This window comes from Ursus arctos, chromosome X (genome assembly GCF_023065955.2).
Source record: "Ursus arctos isolate Adak ecotype North America chromosome X, UrsArc2.0, whole genome shotgun sequence".
NCBI lineage: Eukaryota > Metazoa > Chordata > Mammalia > Carnivora > Ursidae > Ursus > Ursus arctos.
The window spans coordinates 118,480,960-118,502,075 of NC_079873.1; positions in this window are offsets into that span (position 1 = coordinate 118,480,960).

The following is a 21,116-nucleotide window of genomic DNA, read 5'->3' on the forward strand; positions in this document are numbered from 1 at the left end:
TTTTATGAGGGAAACTATAAGGCACTCCTGGTAAACAGGAAGCTAGACTTGAGCAAATGGAAAGACATCTTACTGTTCTTGGACATACAGTCTTGACATCATTAAAAAATTCCCTTGTTTCTTTTTTAATCGTCTTTTTTTTTTGTTTAAGGTAGGCTCCACGCCCAGTGTGGAACCCAACATGGGGCTTGAACTCATGACCCGGAGATCAAGACCTGAGTTGAGGGACGCCTGGGTGGCTCAGTTAGTTAAGTGTCTGCTCTCGGCTCAGGTCATGATCCTGGGGTCCTGGGATCGAGCCCCGCATCGGGCTCCCTGCTGAGTGGGGAGTCCCCTTCTCCCTCCGCCTTCTCTGCCTGCTGCTCCCCCTGCTTGTGTTCTCTCTCTCTGACAAATAAATAAGACCTGAGCTGAGATCGAGTCAGACACTCAACTGACTGACCCCCTAGGTGCCCCTCCATTTTTTCCTAAGTTATATAAATTTAATATGGTTCCAGTAAGAATACCAAGAGGTTTTGGTGTCTCTTTTTAACCTAGACAAGTTGATTCTAGATTCATATGGAGACATAGGCACAGCTAGGAAAACTCTTCAAAAGATTGTTAATGGGAGAAATTCTTCCAGAAATTAAAACATTTGTATAATCCCAATCATTCTAACTGTGGCATTAGTCCATGAATAGACCAATGGAAAAGAATTGGAAGTATAGAAATAGACCCAAAAGCATCTGGGAATTTAGTATATGCTAGGGGTGTCCTCTCAAAACAGAAAAACAATGTACTGGTCAGTACATGGCACAAAAACAACTGAATAGCCATCTAGAACAAATTGAAGTTGGACTGAGATATGCTACCAGGATAAACGCAAAATGGATCAACAATTTAAATGTAAAAAAAAAATGAAACCATAAAGGTGCTAGATAACAGTACGGGAGAATTTATTCCTTTATAATCTTGGAGGGGGTTTATTCTCAATGACTCAGCAGCAGTATTTCATTATCAGACGAAATTCGTAACCAGTGTCTCTCCTAGGCAGCTCCCCTCCTCTCTGAAGTGTGTCATTTCCCCCATTTTGTAAAAGGCCCCCCCTCCCAAATGAGTTTCTAAAGTAGATTTCCAGAATCATCAAGCAGTTGGATCTTCCCTATCAGAGATTACTTAATTCAACTCCCTTAAGTCCTTCCCTTTAATTGGAAACCTGTCACATGTGGACAGGCGGTCATCCTCAAGAACTGGGTGACTGGCAAGTGATCCGAGGTCCACTGTGTGTCTGTGCTGCTCGGAATGATGGGCCACGGTGTCCGGCCGAGCGTGGGGGCACGGGGGAGGGGCAGAGCAAGTGCCCCGCAGACGGACAGCCTTGGCCTCGGTTCCCCAGCGGAAGCGTGTGGCCCGCTCCACACCTGCTGCCCCCAGTGGGAGGGGCCTGAGCCGGCTCTTCGGGGGTGGGCTGGCGTCCTGCCCGGAGCAGGGCTGGGCTCACAAGCAAAGGCAAGGGTGAGTGTGCCGTGAGGCGAGGCAAGTGGCTTCGAAGCAATTTCCGGGGACACAGTGGAGACCCCGAGGGACGTGCCAGTATGTCCCGTCGGCCGTGAGGACAGCACGTTCCCTGCCGCGATTACAGGGGCTGAATGTGGGCGGCTGAGGGGAGACCCAGACTTCCCAAAGGGCCACAGGTATGACTAAGTTTAATCAGGAACAGGGTAATGAAATAGCTGTCACCGTGCAAACAAATATGATTCATCCCCCGAGCAGCCGGCAAACAGGAAATGCACGGCAAGAGGCACAGGGCGAGGGCTGTAATTATCTGTCTCTGCAGGTGTTCCGGTCACCTCGAAATCGGTAGGCCCGCAGAGTTCCGCCACCCAAGTTAACTACAAAAGGAGCGGTGCAAAGGCAGCCTGTAAAGTTTCGGGGTTCCAGGAGGGCTTGTGGAGACGAGTGTCTCTCCTGGATGTGTTTGTTCATTCCGGGAACACTGGAGTGGAGAGAGGACAGGGCAGCTGCCCAGGAGACAGGTACGGGTTTCAACACACACACGGAAAGAGAACACTGACATTTCAAAACTTTGTTATTATGAAAAAGATTGAAGATTGCCAGTAGCACCTAAAGCCCTGACATTTCGAGAGAACACAAAGGGAACAATTTAAAATGGACCCAAAGGACATTGGAGAGCGTTGGGGGTGGGACTGGAACCACGCAGTTCCATTAGAAGGTTCGGATGGAGAGCCCCGCAGAGCCTGGTTGTGTTCTGCCAGCAGGAGAATGCCAAGTTAGTGATTATTTCATTAGGAAAATATTTGCTACACCTATAATCTGGAAGTGATAAACAACATACCAGCGCAGAACATTACTCTCCAGGATTAAATACCAAACAGAGTAACAGTTATACAGCTATACAGGCCGCTGGGATGAAACCTCGTCCAGTTACCACATCAAAGACCCTTTCAGTAAGCCATAGGCAGAAAAGAGAGGAATCAATTAGGACCCTGGTTTAGAGAGGCTTTCTATAACCAAGAGAAAAGAGGATTGCAAATAGACGAAGCTTGAGGTTTGTTCATTTTCTTTCTTTCTGATTTGCCACTCGCCCCCCCCGGCCCTTGGTTAATCAAAAGATGTCCAAAGATTTCATGACACCTATGCTGAGCTCTGTCAGCTCAGTCCCTAATAAAAACTGGGCCCAGTTCAAGGTAGATGATGATGGGGAATGCATTTTCCAATTAGCTTGGCCGTTGCTTTGTGAATCACTGGCGTAATGACCACACAAGCTGGGCAGTTCAGGACTGAGCCAGGTAGGTGGAGGGAAGCCTTGATTCGACGCAGTGCAAAGAAGAACTGATTTTATGAGGACGTGGATGGGTTTTAGTCCACCACGGCAGAGAGAAACAATGCACAAAGAGCTGTGATGAAATGAAGTGTGAACTGTGCTAATGGTATGGAAAAAAATGTGCTAAGTCCTGGGGTGGATGGGTCAATTACTTTTATGTAATCATAGGTCACAGAAGGCAAGGTTGGGAATGGATTTATTTGCAGAACCGAAATGAGAGCTTTCTCTCGTCTAATGAACATGTTTTTGGAGGTAATCACTGTACTAGGTAACCTGGATCTCCCGCTGTTCTCAGGCTGTTAGGAAACAGGTGTTTTTTGTTTGTTTGTGTGGTTTTTCTTAATAGGCTTTATTGTTTAGAACCGTTCTGGGTGCACGGCAAACTTGAACGGAAGGTACCGAGAGTTCCCACACTCCCCCTGCCCCCCCCCATGCCTAGCGTCTCTACCATCCACGTCCCCCACTGTGCACTTGTTATAATGGATGAACCTATACTGACGGGTCATTATCATCCAAAGCCCACTGTTTATGTTAGGGTTCACTCTTGCTGTATTTTCTGTGGCCTCGGACAGACGGGTGGTGATGCGATCTACCACTACGGTATCATACAGAACAGTGTTCCTGCCCTAAAAAATCTTCTGTTGGAGTTTTCTTTTTTAATTTAAAAATGTATTTTAGAAAATGTTAGGGGCGCCTGGGTGGCTCAGTCGTTAAGCGTCTACCTTCGGCCCAGGGCGTGATCCCAGAGTCCTGGGATCGAGCCCCACATCAGGCTTCTGTGCTGGGAGCCTGCTTCTTCCTCTCCCGCTCCCCCTGCTTGTGTTCCCTCTCTCGCTGGCTGTCCCTCTGTCAAATAAATAAATAAAATCTGAAAAAAAAAGAAAATGTTAAACATGTACAAAGGAAGAGAGGAGTATAATGAACCCCTCCCATGTACCCACTGCCTGCCTCCAGAAATTACCGGCCATGGCCAATCTCAAAAGAGCCATTTTGCAAACGGCTCTGGGAACATAGCTCCAGGCAGACCGGTATCACGTTTGAGGAAAAAGGAATTTTAAAAAATTTTACTTATTTATTTGAGAGAGCGCGCACGGGGGAGGGGCAGACGAAGAGGGGAAAGCAGACTCCCTGCGGAGCTCGATCCCAGGACGCCGGGATCGTGACCTGAGCCGAAGGCAGGCACTTCACCGACTGAGCCACCCAGGCGCCCCAGGAAAAAGAAAATTTTGAGGAAATTTCTTCTCAGTCATTTTTAAGTGAGTTGGTCCAATTATTTTGGGGCGATCGTGTATTAAGCACTAACTGTGCGAGGCGCTTTGCAAATGACATTCTGGCTACTCCAAGTCTGGTCCGGGGACCAGCAGCTCGGGCTTCCTCTGGGAGCTTATTGGCAGGGAAGGACCTCCCGGCCCACCCCTGACCCACTGAGTCAGAGTCAGCCGTTGAACGAGATCCCTGCGTGATCTGTGCACTAGAAGTTAGGAAATACTGACTGCCTGACCCAAGGTAGACACTTAAAATAGCCTCCTGGCCATCCTGCAACAACACTTTGAGGCAGATATTATCTTGCCCAATTTACGGATGAGATAACTGAGGCTCAGATATATTACTTGGCCTCCCCAAGATCTCGCAGCAAATACATTTCAATCTGTCTGGCTTTACAGTTGATGATTTTACCACTTATATCATGCAGCCTCCCCACTAGGGAGTTGGCTTTTGGGGCAACTCAGTAAAAAAAAAAAAAAAAAAAAAAAGGAGAGAGTATGTGTTTACACAACACAAACCAACCAGCCATCCTGGCAACCACAACAGCAACAGACAACCACACCGTCCGCTGTCATGCAAGTGATTGCTTCCGCCACTGAAAGACCTTTCCACTTTTCGGTCCATTATTATGGCATCATGTAGACAGCTCAATGTTTCAGGGAAAAAAACTGGAGCAATTATCAAAGTTCCTCCCTCTTGACAGTGACCTTTGACCCAAATACGAACCAAACAGCAACCACAAGCTCTCCCAGAATGAAGGGAAGATAGGTTACAGACCCGAACAGCTGGGCAACGCAGGGTAAAAAAATCAGCCAGACGGGTTTGACATCGCTCAGCCCGGAAGGGTAGGTGGTTGACTGACTGCGATTGTGCTCTGCCACCAGCTGGGTCGTCTGAGCCTTGAGCTCTGGGCAAGAGCGTGGCTTACACGGAGGGGGACCTCTCCGTGGCTGAGCACTGCTGGCCACGGCCACCGGCCCTTCTGTTCGCTGACTAGCTTTTCCGAAGCATTATTACAGGAAAAGGGAGAAAAAGCATCATTCCTGGATCATAGCCCCAGGTTCGCAGGGACTCATCAGATCTCAGGAGCTTCTCCCCTGTAATCCTGGGAGGAGATCAGGCCATTTCCTCCTCTTTCGGCTGTCCTAATGACTCTGGGGACCTGCATTAATGGATCAGCATGGCCACTTGGTTTTGCAACGAGTTGATTCGATGATTAATTAGCAGGTAGCAGGAACCTGATGAAGTTCTCAGCTCAAAGCCCCAGGGATCCAGTTCAGGGCAATCTGCCCTCACAGAAAACACGCCAGGTGAAGAGGCACGCACGTTGGCCCTGCTCATAGACGTCACAGGGGCGACTCTGATTGACTTTGCACTTTACAGCCCAATGACCTGGGTTGTGCAACAGTAAATCCTACTGAAAAGTGGTAAACCTACCGGCTTCACACAGCGAACTGTCTTTATGCATGAGATCAAATTCCCAGTATTGGGATCACTTTATCCTACGCTCTTTTTTTTAACCCCGCATAAATAACGATTTCGTAATATTTTATGGCCAACCTCACCTTCATGCTAAAAAATACAATGAATAGTAAGAACTGAGTCCAAATAGGCCAAAAAACCAGGCCTGAGGTAAAATAGATAACACTAAGAGTTATTTTAAGAATGTTTTTCTTTTTTTCTTTTCTTTAAAAGAGTTTATTTATTTATTTGTCAGAGAGAGAGAGAGTGCAAGCAGGGGGAGCAGCAGGCAGAGGGAGAAGCAGGCTCCCTGCTGAGCAAGGAGCCTGATGCGGGGCTAATCCTAGGACTCTCAGATCATGACCTGAGCCAAAGGCAGACGCTTCACCGACCGAGCCACCCAGGCGCCCATTAAGTTATTAATTTAAAAAATCAATACTTTTTATTTTTTAATGTTTTTTAAAGATTTTATTTATTTGTTTGACAGAGAGAGAGCACGCGCACGCACAAGCAGGAGGAGTGGGAGAGGGAGAAGCAGGCTCCCCGCTGAGCAAGGAGCCCAATGTGGGACTTGATTCCAGGACCCTGGGATCATGACCTGAGCCGAAGGCAGACCCTTAACCGACTGAGCCACCCAGGCGCTCCTTAAGAATGTTTTTCTATTTCAAGATTGCTTTGGCTGTTCGGGGTCTCTTGTGGTTTCACACAATATTTAGGATTCTTTGTTCTAGCTCCGTGAAAAATGCTGTTGGCATTTTGATAGGGATTGCATTCAATCTGTAGGTTGCTTTGGGTGGTAGAGACATTTTAACAATATTTGTTCTTCCAGTCCATGAGCATGGAATGTCTTTCCATTTCTTTGTGTCCTCTTCAATTTCTTTTCATCAGTGTTTTATAGTTTTCAGAGCATAGGTCTTTCACCTCTTCAGTTAAGTTTATTCCTGGGTATTTTATTATTTTTGGTGCAATTGTAAATGGGATTGTTTTCTTAATTTCTCTTTCTGCTGCCTCATTATTAGTATATAGAAATGCAACAGATTTCTGTACATTGGTTTTGTATCCCGTAACATTACTGAACTCATTTATCAGTTCTAGTATTTGTTTGGTGAAGTCTTTGGGTTTTCTATACAGAGTATCATGTCATCTTCAAATAGGGAGAGTTTTGCTTCTTCCTTACCAATTTGGATGCCTTTTATTTCTTTTTGTTGTTTGCTTGCTGTGTCTAGGACTTCCAGTACTATGTTGAATAAAAGTGGTAAGAGTGGACATCCTTGTCTTGTTCCTGACCTTAGGGGAAAACCTCCCACAGAAGACCCCAAATAGCCAAAGCAAGCTTGGAAAAGAAAAAACTGGAGGCATCACAATTCAAGACTTCAGGTTATGTTACAAAGCTGTAGTCATCAAAACAGCATGGTACTGACACAAAAACAGACACATAGATCAATGGAATAGAATAGAGAACCGAGAAATAAGCCCATAATTATATGGTCAATTAATCTTCAAGAAAGGAGGAGAGAATATGCAATGAGGAAAAGACAGTCTCTTCAACAGATGGTGTTGGGAAAATTGCACAGCTACATGCAGAAGAGTGAAACTGGACCTCTTTCTTCCACTATACACAAAAATAAACTCAAACTTGATTAAGGACCTAAATGTGAGACACGAAATCATAAAAATCCTAGAAGAGAGCATGAGCAGTAATTTCTCTGGCATTGATTGTAGCAACGTCCTTCTAGATATGTGTCCTGAGGCAAGGGAAACAAAAACAAAAATAAAGTATTGGGACTACATCAAAATAAAAAGCTTCTGCTCAGCAAAGGAAACAATCCACAAAACTAAAAGACAACCTACTGAATGGGAGAAAATATTTACAAACGGTATATATATAACTTGTACAACTTAACACTCCAAGAAACAAATAATCCAATTAAAAATGGGCAGAAGACACGAACAGATATTTCTCCAAAGAAGACGCCCAGATGGCCAACAGACACATGAAAAGAGGCTCACCATCACTCAGCATCAGGGAAACGCAAATCGTAACTACGTGAGATACCACCTCACCCAGGTCAGAGTGGCTAAAATAAAAAATACAAGAAGCAACAGGTGTTGGCGAGGATGTGGAGAAAAAGGAAGCTTTGTGCACTGTGGGTGGGAATGCAAACTGGTGCAGCCACTCTGGACAACAGTAAGGAGCTTCCTCCAAAAATTAAAAATAGAACTACCCTGTAATACAGTAGCTATACTCCTGGGTATGTCCCCCCAAAATACAAATACACTCATTCAAAGGGATCCGTGCTCCCGTATGTTTATGGCAGAATTATTTACAATAGCCAAACTATGGAAGCAGCCCAAGCGTCCATCGATAGACGAATGGATAAAGAAGAGGTGGCATATATACACAATGGAATATTACTCAGCCGTAGAAACAATGAAATCTTGCCACTTGTAACAGCATGGATGGAGCGAGAGAGAATTACGCTGAGTGAAACAAGTCCGAGAAAGACAAATACCATGGGATTTCACTCGTATGTGGAATGTAAGAAACAAATGAGCAAAGGAGAAAACGAGGGAGAGAGACAAAGCAAGAAGCAGACTCTTACCTGAGGAGAACAAACTGATGGTTACCAGCGGAGAGGTGGGTGGGGGCTGGGTGGACTAGTGACGGGGACTAAAGAGGACACTTAGGATGAGCTCTGAGTCAGGTACAGATTTGTTGAATCGCTATGCTGTACACCTGAAACTCCTGTAACACTGTAGGTTAACTATATTGGAATTAAAATTAAAAAAAAGTAGTAAAAAATGAATAGAAGTAACCATCTGAATTACAAAAAGAGAACGTTTTTCTAAACATTGAAGAACATTTTAAAACAATACATTTTTTAAAAGGTTTTATTTATTTATTTGACAGACAGCGAGAGAGCACAAGCAGGGGGAGCGGCAGAGGGAGAAGGAGAAGCAGGCTCCCCGCGGAGCAGGGAGCCCGACGTGGGGCTCGATCCCAGGAACCCCCGATCATGACCTGAACGAGGGCAGATGCTTCACTGAGCCGCCCAGGCGCCCCTAAAACAATATTTTTAACGCTGCATTTGAATGTGTGGGTCACTCCATTTTCCCTCTGAAACTTGCACAAAGATGCTGCTAGTGGGTTTATCTAAATGACCTCCTTTGTCAGGTTAGGAGGGCAATCGTTATCTATCCCTCTTTCGCAGATGAGGAAACTGAGGCCAGGAGGGTGGAAGTGACTTGCCTCCCAGCAGGAGGCCGCCCAGGGAGCAAGGCGCAGAGCCCTAGCAGCCTGACCGTGACCTAGCCCGGTGGGCTAGCCGGCTCCCGCAGGTTGAAGATATAGCCCAAGAGGAGCCACAGAAATTACCCCCTAAAAAACCAAAGCAGCTAAGCAAATGCCAGGATTATTAAAGCAGTTGGAGATATGTTTTCACTTTGGAAATTACAAATTACACACGCAGGTTATTTGGCAAAGGGGAAAACACTGAGCCGCGAGTAGCTGCGTTCACCGTGCAGGCTGCCGGCCGCCAGCCTTCGGGAGGAAAAGAGCAATGGCATTGGGGCTGCGACACACAGCTAGCTGTAGTCTCTCCTCCCCCCCCCTTGCTGCTCATACTCTCCTCACCTAAGGGGAAGTGCGGAATGTTCTGGAAGGCAGGAGCCCTCACTCAGAAGGTGGGGAGCTATGGTACTTTCAAGAAGGAGGAGGGTTTTCCTTAGCTTGCAGTGTCTCCCGGCCCCCAAATCAGGTGCCCTCCCCACCTCTGTCCTTTGAAGTCATCTCTTCTAAAGGGCACATCTTAATGGGTCTGAGTCTGGACTTGTGTTTGTGCTGCTCTCTGGGGGAGGAGAACAAGGTGCCCTTTGTGAAGAGCAAGTTCAGTTTGTGCAAAGTGGAAAGATTTTAAAACAGTCCAGGGGAGAGGAGGTGGGGGAGCCAAATTAATCCTAGCCATTTCTGATGTGCGGCGAAGCTCTCTGAGGCACTTCGAGTGAGTCCCGGGGAGCTGGGCTCCAGTTCGGATCATCTCCCCCCAGGATGACTTGTAGATAGATCATGGAGATAACACAGTTACAATCAGATGGGAAATTAATTCCACACATGCGCCACTTACATTTAAAAGGCCCCAACTGCTGGAGGCCAGACAATTGAACCTATCAGTAAGGAAGGGATTTCTGGAATTTTCTGTGAGGCTTCCCGCCTCTCATCCCTCTCAGTAGGTATAAGAATGGAAAAAAGAGATGCTTGTTTGGGATAGAACAGCTTGTGATGGGAAAATCAGCACATGGGCGAGCCTTTTGTAATAATTAATCTAAGGGTAAGAGTTTTGATAATTACAAGTTTGTAGGAGGAAACGATGTCCTTGCTCCAAATATTTATATCACATACCTCAGGATCCTGGAGAAGGTTCTGGTTTGCACGCTGTGCTGGCTGGGTGGACACTTGGGAGAACTGTGAAAGCTGGAGGGGCCAATTCATTTTGATAACGGAACTGTAGTTTTTAAAGTACAAGATTATAGAGATGGGAGAAGAAATTAATGGTTCTCAGAGGTTAGGGATGGCGGTGGGGGTGGGGGCAGGGCAGGTGTGACTACAGAGGGATACACCGGGGAGATCTTTGTCGTGACGGAATAGTTTTTTTTTTTACCTTGATTGTGGTGGTCGTCACACAAATCTATACATGTAACAAAAAGTACGACTATACACACACACTGTGCCTATGTCAATTTTCTGGGCTTTATATGGTACTACAATTATGTGTGATGTAATCAGTGCAGGCGATTGGGTGAAGGGCAACTTCCTGTGAATCTATCCTTATTTCAAAATAAAAAGTCTAAAAAAATCCGAGCACAATTCTGCATTTCTTTTATTTTTTTTATCCTTTTTATTTTTTTAAAACATATTTTTTAAATTTTTTTGTCAGAGAGAGAGAACAAATAGGGAGAGAGGCAGGCAGAGGGAGAAGCAGACTCCCCGCCGAGCAGGGAGCCCGATGTGGGACTCGATCCCAGGACCCTGAGATCATGGCCTGAGCGGAAGGCAGACACTTCACCTACTGAGCCACCCAGGCGTCCCTCTGCATTTCTTTTAAGTGGCCTATGAAACCTTTCATTTAGCTCATTTTTCTTTTGAGAGAACCCTACCCCACCTCCCCACCCCCAAACACCATAACTGTTGAGAATTAGAACTACAGACTTAAGAAGAAACTTTTCCTTTTCTTCACGGGGGCGGGGGGGGGGGGACGGGGGAAGTCCAAGATGGAACATACCCTTCTTTTATTTTACTCTACAGATCTGATGTGTCAGACCCAGGCTATTTCGCAATGCTTTGAGCAGACCGGGAAGATTCTCTCTTTGACTAGGCCAGCTCTTCTCCCTGCCATGGTAAAAAAAAGCAGAACCACGTTAAATTCCTTTCGTGCCTTCGATGTGAACAGAAGCGTAAGGGTAGGAAAGGAGGGAGAGGGCAGGCCAGGGGGGTGTGGGGGTCTCACGGCTCTCGAATGAGAAGCTCCTCTCGGCTCAAAGGGAGCTGTGCTTCCGGGTTGAGAAAGGGCCCCAGGAGGTCAGGCACTTGGAAGAGAAACAGTTCAGCTAGCCTCAGGGAGGGCCCAGTTTGAGTTGAAGGGAGAAATGGCACCCAGCTTCTCCTCCCCACCTTCCCAAATACACCAGAGGAAGAGATGGGCCGTGCCTGGGCCCTTCAGTGGGAAGAGGTGGCTGTAATGGCAGGTTCTACGGGCGTTTGGCGTGGGAGCACCTGCTGCTGGCTGTCAGTTTCCTGACACCCCCTATCTCCCAGAGGCCCCCACTCGGCCTTCTTAGATTCCACACGTCTCACTGAAACTTCTTGAGTGCATCTCATCCGGCCCAGGCAACCCAATGCTTGACTTGAAGCCATCTCATCTTATTCTCTTAGGGTTCAAATCCTAGTTCTACCACTTACTGGCCATGTGATCTTGGGCAAGTTGTCTTAACCTCTCTGTTCCTCAGGCTGTTCATTTGTTAAATAGGGGTAATACCTGCCTTACAGGGTTTGTCCAGTGGCACCTAAAAAGTGCTTTAGCAAGTGTCACCTTCTCTTTGTTCACGGTTTCCCATGGGGATGCCACGTGGTTCACTAGACCGGAAGCTCCTTGAAAAAGCTGCCTTCTCTTCCCCCCACCCTACCCCAGACCGAGCATATGGGTCTAGCACCGTGTTAACGAGTCCTTGTTGGCTAGGCTGAAGGACCTTTCCTGGCTACCTCAGTGATGCTGACGGAGACTCAGAAATGGGTGTAAGGGAATATCGATATTCTGTTTCAAAGATATGAGGGTAACATGCTGAATTCTTTACTTCCTTGGTACATTGTTTCAGTAAAAACTGTCTATGTGCTAAGGCCTGCCTTTAGTGCAAATATAATTTTATAATTTATATTTTAAAACACAAAAAAATTTATAATTTTTATTCTTATTTATTTATTTAAAACTCTGACTTTCTCTTACCTATTTTTTAAAATTAATTAATTTATTTATTTGACAGAGAGAGAGGCAGCGAGAGAGGGAACACAAGTAGGGGGAGCGGGAGAGGGAGAAGGAGGCTTCCCACTGAGCAGGGAGCCCGATGCGGGGCTCCATCCCAGAACATGGGGATCATGACCTGAGCCGAAGGCAGACGCTTAACGACTGAGCCACCCAGGTGCCCCCAAAATTTTATAATTTTTAGACAACTATGTAGCTCAAGCAAAATTAAAGCCAGTGCCTAAGTATCTTGACAAAATGGCGTCTTGATCAGTTTATCAGAAGTGGAGTGGGAAAAGAACATTAGACTGACATGCTCTTTACCACAGAATTCAGAAGGTTATTAAATATAGCAAAAGAATCTGAAATCGACCCAATCACTTCTATACTCCATTGTCTTGGGACCACACCTCAGTCTGCAGCCATTTGTGAGGGACGGTGGAAAGACGAATGGACCAGAAAATGAAGATCAGAGATACTGCCTCAGATTTAGTCATTCATTCACTCATTCAGGCAACAAATCTTTACTGAGTGCCTGCCATGGGGCTAGGCTTTATGCTTCATAGACATGATCCTGCCCTGTGTGAAATTTCCTATCAGTCACTTCATCTCTCTGGGTCTCACGCTCCCCATCTGTCAAAAGGTAACAAATCTATTTCTATCATAATTATGAGAATTCTAGGAAGGAGTGCAGGGGCCAGAGCCTTGCACACTGTTATCGTTCTCTACTGTTGTCCTCTATGTAATGGCCACGTGACGAGCTCGCGATCACTTGAAAATTATGTCCAAACTCTAGTTCAAGGGGGCTGAGGATGTTCTGCCTATCTCACTCTCCTTGCTTACATATTGGCAAGCCAACCTAGACCGAAGTGAGCAGGACGGACGGAGAGCTCTACGGTACCGGGTGAAGCATCACAGTGAACAGCACTCCACTTCCTGTTCTCAAATGGGTTGGATTTCACATGTGGTTCTTGTGACGGGTTGAATCAGGTCCCCCAAAAAGATATGTTGAAGCCCTAACCCTGGGTACCTGTGAATGTGACCTTATGGAAATAGGGTCTTTGCAGATGTAATCAAGTTAAGATGACGTCATTAGGGTGGGCCCTAATCCAATATGACTGATGTCCTTATAAGAAGAGGGAAATGGGAAGCAGACACAGACACCAAGAGAATGTCACGTGAAGACACACACAGACACAGAGGGAAGACAGCTAGAGGAGGATGGAGGCAGAGACGGAAGCCATGTAGCCACAAGCCAGGAAACACCCAGGGCTCCCAGAAGCTGGGACAGGCCAGGAAGGATCCTACCCTAGAGGCTTCGGAGGGAGCATGCCCCTGCCACACCTTGATTTCAAACTCTAGCTTCTGGAACTGTGAGAGAATGAATTTCTAGTGTGTGATGCCACCCCGTTTGTGGTAATTGGTTATGGAATCCCCAGGAAACAAATACAGTCCCCAAACAAAAATAGCTCTACCGTGTACTTCCCTCTGCCTTCCATGTAGACATGGCAACTTTCCTTTTCTGTACAGGAATTCACGTGAAAATGATGCCTTGATCCCAGTGCCTAAAAATGTGGGTCTCCAGAATGGCGGAAGAGGTTGGGTGGAATCCTGAGTTCTGTTTTATGTTTTTCAAATAAGTCAAAACGGAAAGCAAGAATGCCCCCCACTGTTACCTTCCATGCTCCCAAGTTTGATGGAAAATAATAAGAGGAGGCAGGCATGGGGCCGACTAGCAAGCCACTGCTGTGGGCCCTCAGGATGGAGACCATCCTGGGAAGTCCATGGAGTCCATTTGGGGTCCCGATAAAGGCCAGCGGGGCTTAGAGGAGAACTGACCTCGGTTAAGGTTTCCAAGCACTGCCGGCTTGTCTCCACCTAGACTTCACTCTTGCAGCCAACCAGAGGCTGCTGTCCTAGCAAAGGAGACATCCCTTCTGTGGGACAAATGAGCCACCACCATAGTAAAAACTGATTCAGGCAAGAGTCGTCAATGATCCTAACACTAGAAAGTTTTATGAGAAACATGTTATTTATGTAGTCTCAAAGTATCTCCTCATACATTAGTTATTAAGTATGGAAAAAAAGTTGTATCTTTTTTCTTTTTAGACAGGGAGGGGGGTAGAGGAGCAGAGGGAGAGGGAGAGAGAGAATCAAGCAGATTCCATGCCCAGCACAGAGCCCGATGCGGGGCTTGATTTCAAGACCCTGAGATCATGACCTGAGCCAAAAATCAAGAGCTGGACTCTTAACCAACTGAGCCACCGAGGCGCCCCGTGAAAAATCATATCTTTATGGTGGAAAAACATGGAGGCATTTAACCAATTAATTAAAGTTAACATCACCAACAATCATCAGATGGCCTTTTATGTTTTACTCATGCCAGAAATGTATAACCTCTCATCATGAGGACACATCAGGCAAATCCCAACTAGGGAACATTCTACAAAATAACTGGCCCATACTCTTCTAAAAGGTTGATGTCACGAAAGACAAAGAAAGGCTGGGGGCTGTTCCAGATTGAAGGACACTTGAGAGAGTCAAGAGACACAACAACCAAATACATTGGACCAGAAGAAAAATAGCTATGAAGGACATTCTTGGGACAATGAGCACAATTGGAATATGACCTGTAGATGATATAATAGGATGGTGTGTCAGTGTTATATTTCCTGAATTTGCCAACTTTACTGTGTTTATCTAATAGAATGTCCTTGTTCTTAGGAAATACATATTGAAGTATAGGGGGCAAAGGAATATGATGTCTGCAATTCACTCTCGAGTGCTTCACACGCAAAAATGTGTGTGTGTGTGTGTGTGTGTGTGTGTGTGTGTGTGTATAGGGAGAATGGTCAATATAACAAGATGCCAACAACAGATGAATCTTGATAAAGGGCATGCAAAAGTTCTTTTTACCATTTTTGCATACAATTTCCTGTACATTGAAAGTATTTCACATTAAAATTGTAAAAAAGGATTATTTTGAGCATTTAACCATGTGCCCGATGCTGTGCTCCGTGTGAGCTATTCAAGGGAGTGTAAGACATGGTCTTGATCCTTAACCCAGGAGCTCATAGTCTGACGGACGGGACAAAAAAAGAGGCCAGCACATTTCAGTGTGATAAAGGAAGCTGCGAGAGCACAGGGAAGGTATGCTAAACCCAGACTGCCTGGGCAAGGGGGCCAGATGAGGCTGTCTCCTGAGGAGGTAAAGGGGAGGCTTCAAGTTGGGGGAACTGGTGGGCTGGGGTGCTGGTGGGCTGTGAAAGCAGGGCTGATGGACAGACTGTGGGACATAGGGAAGATGCCCAGGCCTGCAGGCAGCAAGGGGAAGCCACCTGCCCCCTGAGGACAGACGACAAGGCACGGATTAGCAGGTGTTGGGGGCCAGGCCAAAGTCACCATAGCTTCCGAGGTAACAGAAGAAGCACAGACATAAGCAAAACAACTTAAGGCTGCAAGGTTGAACACAAGTGTGCTTACTGATGGCATAGGATGAACTTGGCGGGGCTGTATACTGAATGTCCTGGAGACATCAGCCCCCAGATTGATAACTATACGTAACTTGGGTAAGGGCATGGCCCCAGATGAGTTGGGTTGGCTAATAATAGACTGCAAGGCAGGAAGAGAACGTCAAGTGATCATAAGACACTAAAGAAGTGATTTTTTGAGAACACGATGAGCTTTACCAGCAGTAAGGATAAGGTGGTACCCAATTAACACACATCAGGGTAGGGAGAGGTTGTTGTTAACAGGAAAAATCCTGAGAATAGTACCAGGTCCTGGAATAAAGGGAATCAGGGAGGCAGTACTGCTGTTTCAGAAAGCGATGGGGGAATGGGAATTTCCACTCAATTACAAGATACAAGAGCCGGGAAGAGAAAGAACATGAATATTCCCAGCAAGAGCCTGGTGGGAGCTCATCTGTTTTCCTTTCTTTGAAAACTTTTATATTATGGAAAATTTACAAAAATAATGAGAACACCATTAGCTTAAACTGCATGAAATGGCTGCGACGTGAGCATTTTTGCCCTACTAAAGTGGCAATTTCATGTTGCAGATGAAAATGGACCGCCAGCTACCCGTCACCCAGGCTCAGCAATTATTTTGACACACGGTCAATTTCATCGCGGCCAAATTCCCACCCATTACCCTGGCAAACTGACTGGCCTGAAGCAAACTCTCCAGTGGGAGTTTTTGTTGTGCTTTTATTTGAATGATTTAATATCTAGAAGAGAGCTCCAAATTATACATAGATAGATATATGCTTATGTATAATTTTTTAGTTAGTTACTTTAGTCCCTCAGTAAGTAATACATTCACATGGCTCAAAATTCAAAAGGCACATCACATTGTATACCTTGAATATATACAAATTAGTTGTTGATTACACGTCCATAAAGCGAAAGCAAAAAAAAAAAAAAAAAGAAAGAAAGAAAAGAAAAAAGAAAGAAAAAGCTACAACACAAAAGGACAAGTGAAAAGTTGCTTTCTAAATAAATCCTGTCACCCAGCCAACAGCTCTCCCTCCTCAGAGGCGACCTGTTTGAACAATTTTCTATGTGTCCTTCAAGGGGGTGTTTTACGCACGCGTGAGCAAATAGACTGAACTATTCCCACTGATCTCTACCTCGCTCCTTCCACTTAATAAGAGAAACGTCCTCCTTTTTTCGGCTACCTAGCATTCCATTTTATGAACCACAATGCGTTGAGCTAAGGCACTACGGCTGAACCTTTGGGCTGCTTCCAACCCGTGGCCGTCCCACTCCTTGCTGCAATGACTCACTTGACACGTTCATCTCGCACAAAAGCAAGTAAGTATATCTGGATGAGAAGCTCCTCCAAGCGGAACTGCTGGCTGAGAGGGAACGTGCCTTTGGAATTTTGGTGGATACTGCCAAACTGTCGTCCATCAGCTACGTGCTATTTTAATGCCCTCTTCACCCTTCTATCCGCACGCTTTCCCGCTGCCCTTCCCGCTTCCTCCCAGGCCTCCGTAAGAGAGGCCTCAGCATCTCAGACTCAGGAACACCCCCCTGACCCCCGCTTCCTACTGGTCTCCCTTGGCACTCTCGGGGCCCCCGCGGCCACCAGCCTGTCCTTCCTCCCTTCTGCTTTCCCAGAGGCCATCAGTAGCCTGATGGCACCCTTTCCTCCTTCCGAGTCGGGCCCCTGACCAGCTGTTTAGCCACGCCAGCTACCACCGACCCCTGGACTCACCCTCCCAGTGACCTTGGGCAGCACCTGCTCGGCCAATCCCCAGCCCGACGGAAGCCCCACCGTCCATTCTCTCCACCCCGCACTCCCGGCTGCTGGCTATCGCAGGAGAAGGTCACGCAGTTGGCTCCGCGACAAGGCCAGGCCAGCCAGCCTCAGCGGGGCCCCACGGGCTGCGAGGCAGTCCTTTTATATATCTGTATCACATTTCTCTCAGCGATTGTTCCAAATCCTCTCCCTCTCCTCAGATCCCCTACCCAGCCGCCTCCACCTGACCACCCTCAGTAGGGGGCCAGCTTTGGATTTCAGCCATAGGACACAGGTCATTGGGCAGGAAGGCTCTTGCGTCTCCCTCTTTGCCTCACCCTCTCCCGGTTCTCTGCCTTTCCCCCACCCCTCAGCCTCATGGGGACAGGGACCTCCTCCTCAAGGTCGCCACTTGGTCCCAGGAGCCACCCTCTTTCCCTTTGGGCAAGCGCTCCCTCCCCACTGGTGTTTCTCCTCTCAGTCTAGAAACACTTCCCATAAATAAATCTGTGTCACTGTTCCGCACTACCGCCAAACTTTTTAAACGCAGTCATCTTTAAAATGACCCCAGTAATTCATGCCTCCTGGTGGCACTTCCTCCCTCCGAGTCAGCCCCCAAATGTAACAGAACGATCAGAAAATTACAAGCAAAAAGAAGAGAGAAACCGCCCACAGTCGCATCAGCCTACTGTTAATATTTTGATATATTTCTTTCCAAGCTTTTTATATGCACATCTATACATTTATATATCTATATGCATTTTTTAAAAGATTTTATTTATTTGTCAGAAAGAGAGAGAGAGAGAGCACGAGCAGGGGGAGTGACAGGCAGAGGGAGAAGCAGGCTCCCCAGAGAGCAGGGGGAGCCCGATGCAGGACTCGATCCCAGGATCCCCGGGATCCTCACCTGAGCCGAAGGCAGACGCTTCACCGAGTGAGCCACCCAGGTGCCCCTATATGTATTTTTTCTTACAAAAGTGGGTCATAGTGTACATATTGTTTTGTCATAAAATATTTCCGACATCTCAGCTTTGCTACTTAGTACTTGCCTGACCCTGGATTAGTAAATTCACTTCCCTGAATCCATTTCCTCCTCTGTAAAATGAGGACTATTATAGTAACTACCTCACAGGGCTGTTCTGAGGATTAAATGAGATAAAAATATGTAAAAGCACTTATCGCAGTGCCTGAATTAATGCCAGCCATTATGATTTTCCCATGTCAATAAATATAGCTCCACATAATAATTTAATGAGTTCTGTCACTGCTGTGTCTAATAGGAGTGACGAAAGCACCGCAGTGGGTCACCAACACACATCCATTTGGTATATGAGCAAGTGTATCTGTGGGGTAAACTCCGAAAAGCAGAACTGCTCATTCGAAGGCTAGGCGCATTTGTAATTTTGATAGATGGCGCCAAACTGTCCTCCATCAAGTGGGAGTTACTGTGATTTCTCGAACTTAACTCTGATGGATGGGTATTGAGTCTGTTTCAAATTTTTCACTGATACAAACTCAGACTGTGATGAACATTTTTTTTTAAGATTTTATTTATTTATTTGACAGAGAGAGAGCCAGCCAGCGAGAGAGGGAACACAAGCAGGGGGAGTGGGAGAGGAAGAAGCAGGCTCATAGCAGAGAAGCCTGATGTGGGGCTCGATCCCACAACGCCAGGATCACGCCCTGAGCCGAAGGCAGACGCTTAACGACTGCGCCGCCCAGGCGCCCCGAGTGATGAACATTTTTATAACAAATCTTTGCGTAGATCTGTGATTATTTACTCAGGGCAGAGGAAAGAGTTTAAGTAAATGCACAGAGATGGGGGAGCAAAGGGTGTGCACAGGACTCCGCCGGCCTCAGCGACACACAGAGAGGAGAATGACGAGAGATAAGGCTGGAAAATAGAGCAGGACCAGATTATAAAGGATGGCCGATGCCACGGTCATTCATTCGGTCAGTCATCACGTATGTAGTGACCATCTCCAATAGGCCATGCGCTGTTTTAGGCACTGTGTTCACTTAACGAACAAAACCAGAACAAGATTCCTGCCCTGGAAGACCTTATGTTCCAGCAAAGAGAGACAAACAATAAAGATAGTAAGTCAACTACAGAAAGTGTTAGAAGGTGATAAGTCCTAGAGTGCCTGAGTGGGTTAAGAGTCTGCCTTCGGCTCAGGTCATGATCCCAGGGTCCTGGGATCGAGTCCCACGTGTTGGGCTCCCTGCTCAGTGGGGAATCTGCTTCTCCTTCTCCCTCTGCTGCTCCCCTTGTTTGTACTCTCTCTTTCTCAAATAAATAAATCTTTAAAAAATATGAAGGGGGCACCTGGATGGCTCAGTTGGTTAAGCATCTGCCTTCAGCTCCTGGGATGGAGCCCTGTATCCAGCTCCCTGCTCAGCGGGGAGCCTGCTTCTCCCTCTCTGCTGCTCCCCCTGCTTGTGCTCTCTCTCTCTCTGTCTCTCAAATAGATAAATAAAATCTTTAAAAAGAAAAAAAAGAAGGTGGTAAGTGCTACAGGAAAAAGAAAAAGTAGAGCAGGCTGGAGGGGATCAGGAGTGCTGGGAGTAGGGGGGATAGTAATATTCATCATTAATATTAATATTTCACAGTACGGTATTAGAGTGGCTGCTCCACGACAGAGTGACCTTACTCGTCACCATCACTGCCATATCCACATACCACCCGATACCTAATGATTCTGCTTGAATTAACTTACTTCTTCCCACTTAAAGTTATTTTAAAGGAAGCTTTGTAACACCGGTGTAAGTGGAGGCGCAGTATGGCATGCCATCAATGCCTGGAAAGGGAGACAGGAAGGTACCTAGGATTGGCCTCTTCCTTTCCTTTCCGACACCAGCTGGTAAACAAGAACAAACACAACAAGCACTTTGTAAAATTGTGTGCTTCGCATGTGCGGGGAAGCCGAGCGTATTATATGCAGCAGATCCTTTTGCTAAAGGTGCCTCTGTTGTCCCCAGGATGAAACTTGGGCACCGCATAACCCTCCTAAGTCTCAGCTTGCTCCCAAACACATGGGAACAATAATGGGGACAGAGGAGAGAAGGCCCATGGTTCCGCCCACTCTTCGTTGTGCTGGGGGGAGCACTGGAAAGAGGGCAGGAAAGGGACAGAAGCTCCCAGCTACATCATCCCCTGACCACTGCCCCCCCCAAAATGTCAATGGCTGAGGTTAGAACTGAATTACTGCTTTAAAATACAAACAACCCTCCCTGGGGTTAAATTCATCGGTGCCCTTAAATTTGCCGTGAAGAACTTAAATCAGAATGCCCACGTTGATTTCAGACTTGCTAGGATGGGGTTTTCTTTTTCACTCCAGCGTGGTTCACGTACCGTGCTGTATTAGTTTCAGGTGCACAACAGAGAGAGCCAACGCTTGCACACATCACCCGGGGCTCGGCCCCGCTCGTGCACTCCTCAGTCCCCATCCCCCCACCCACCTCCCCTCTGGTAACTAGCAGTGTGTTCTCTAGAGTTAAGAGTCTTTGGGTTTGTCTCTTGTTTTCTTTGTTTGCTTATTCTGCTTCTTAAATTCCGCATCTGAGTGCAATCCTGTGGTATCTGTCTTTCTCTGACTGACTTATGTCACTTAGCATTATACCCTCTAGCTCCATCCATGTCATTGCAAATGGCAAGATTTCATTCTTTTTGATGACTGAGTAATATCCCATTGTGTGTATATGTGTGTGCAAATATACATGTATACATTCACACCACATCTTTATCCATTCATCTCTCGATGGACGCTTGGGCTGTTCTCATATCTTGGCTATTGTAAATAAAGCTTCTA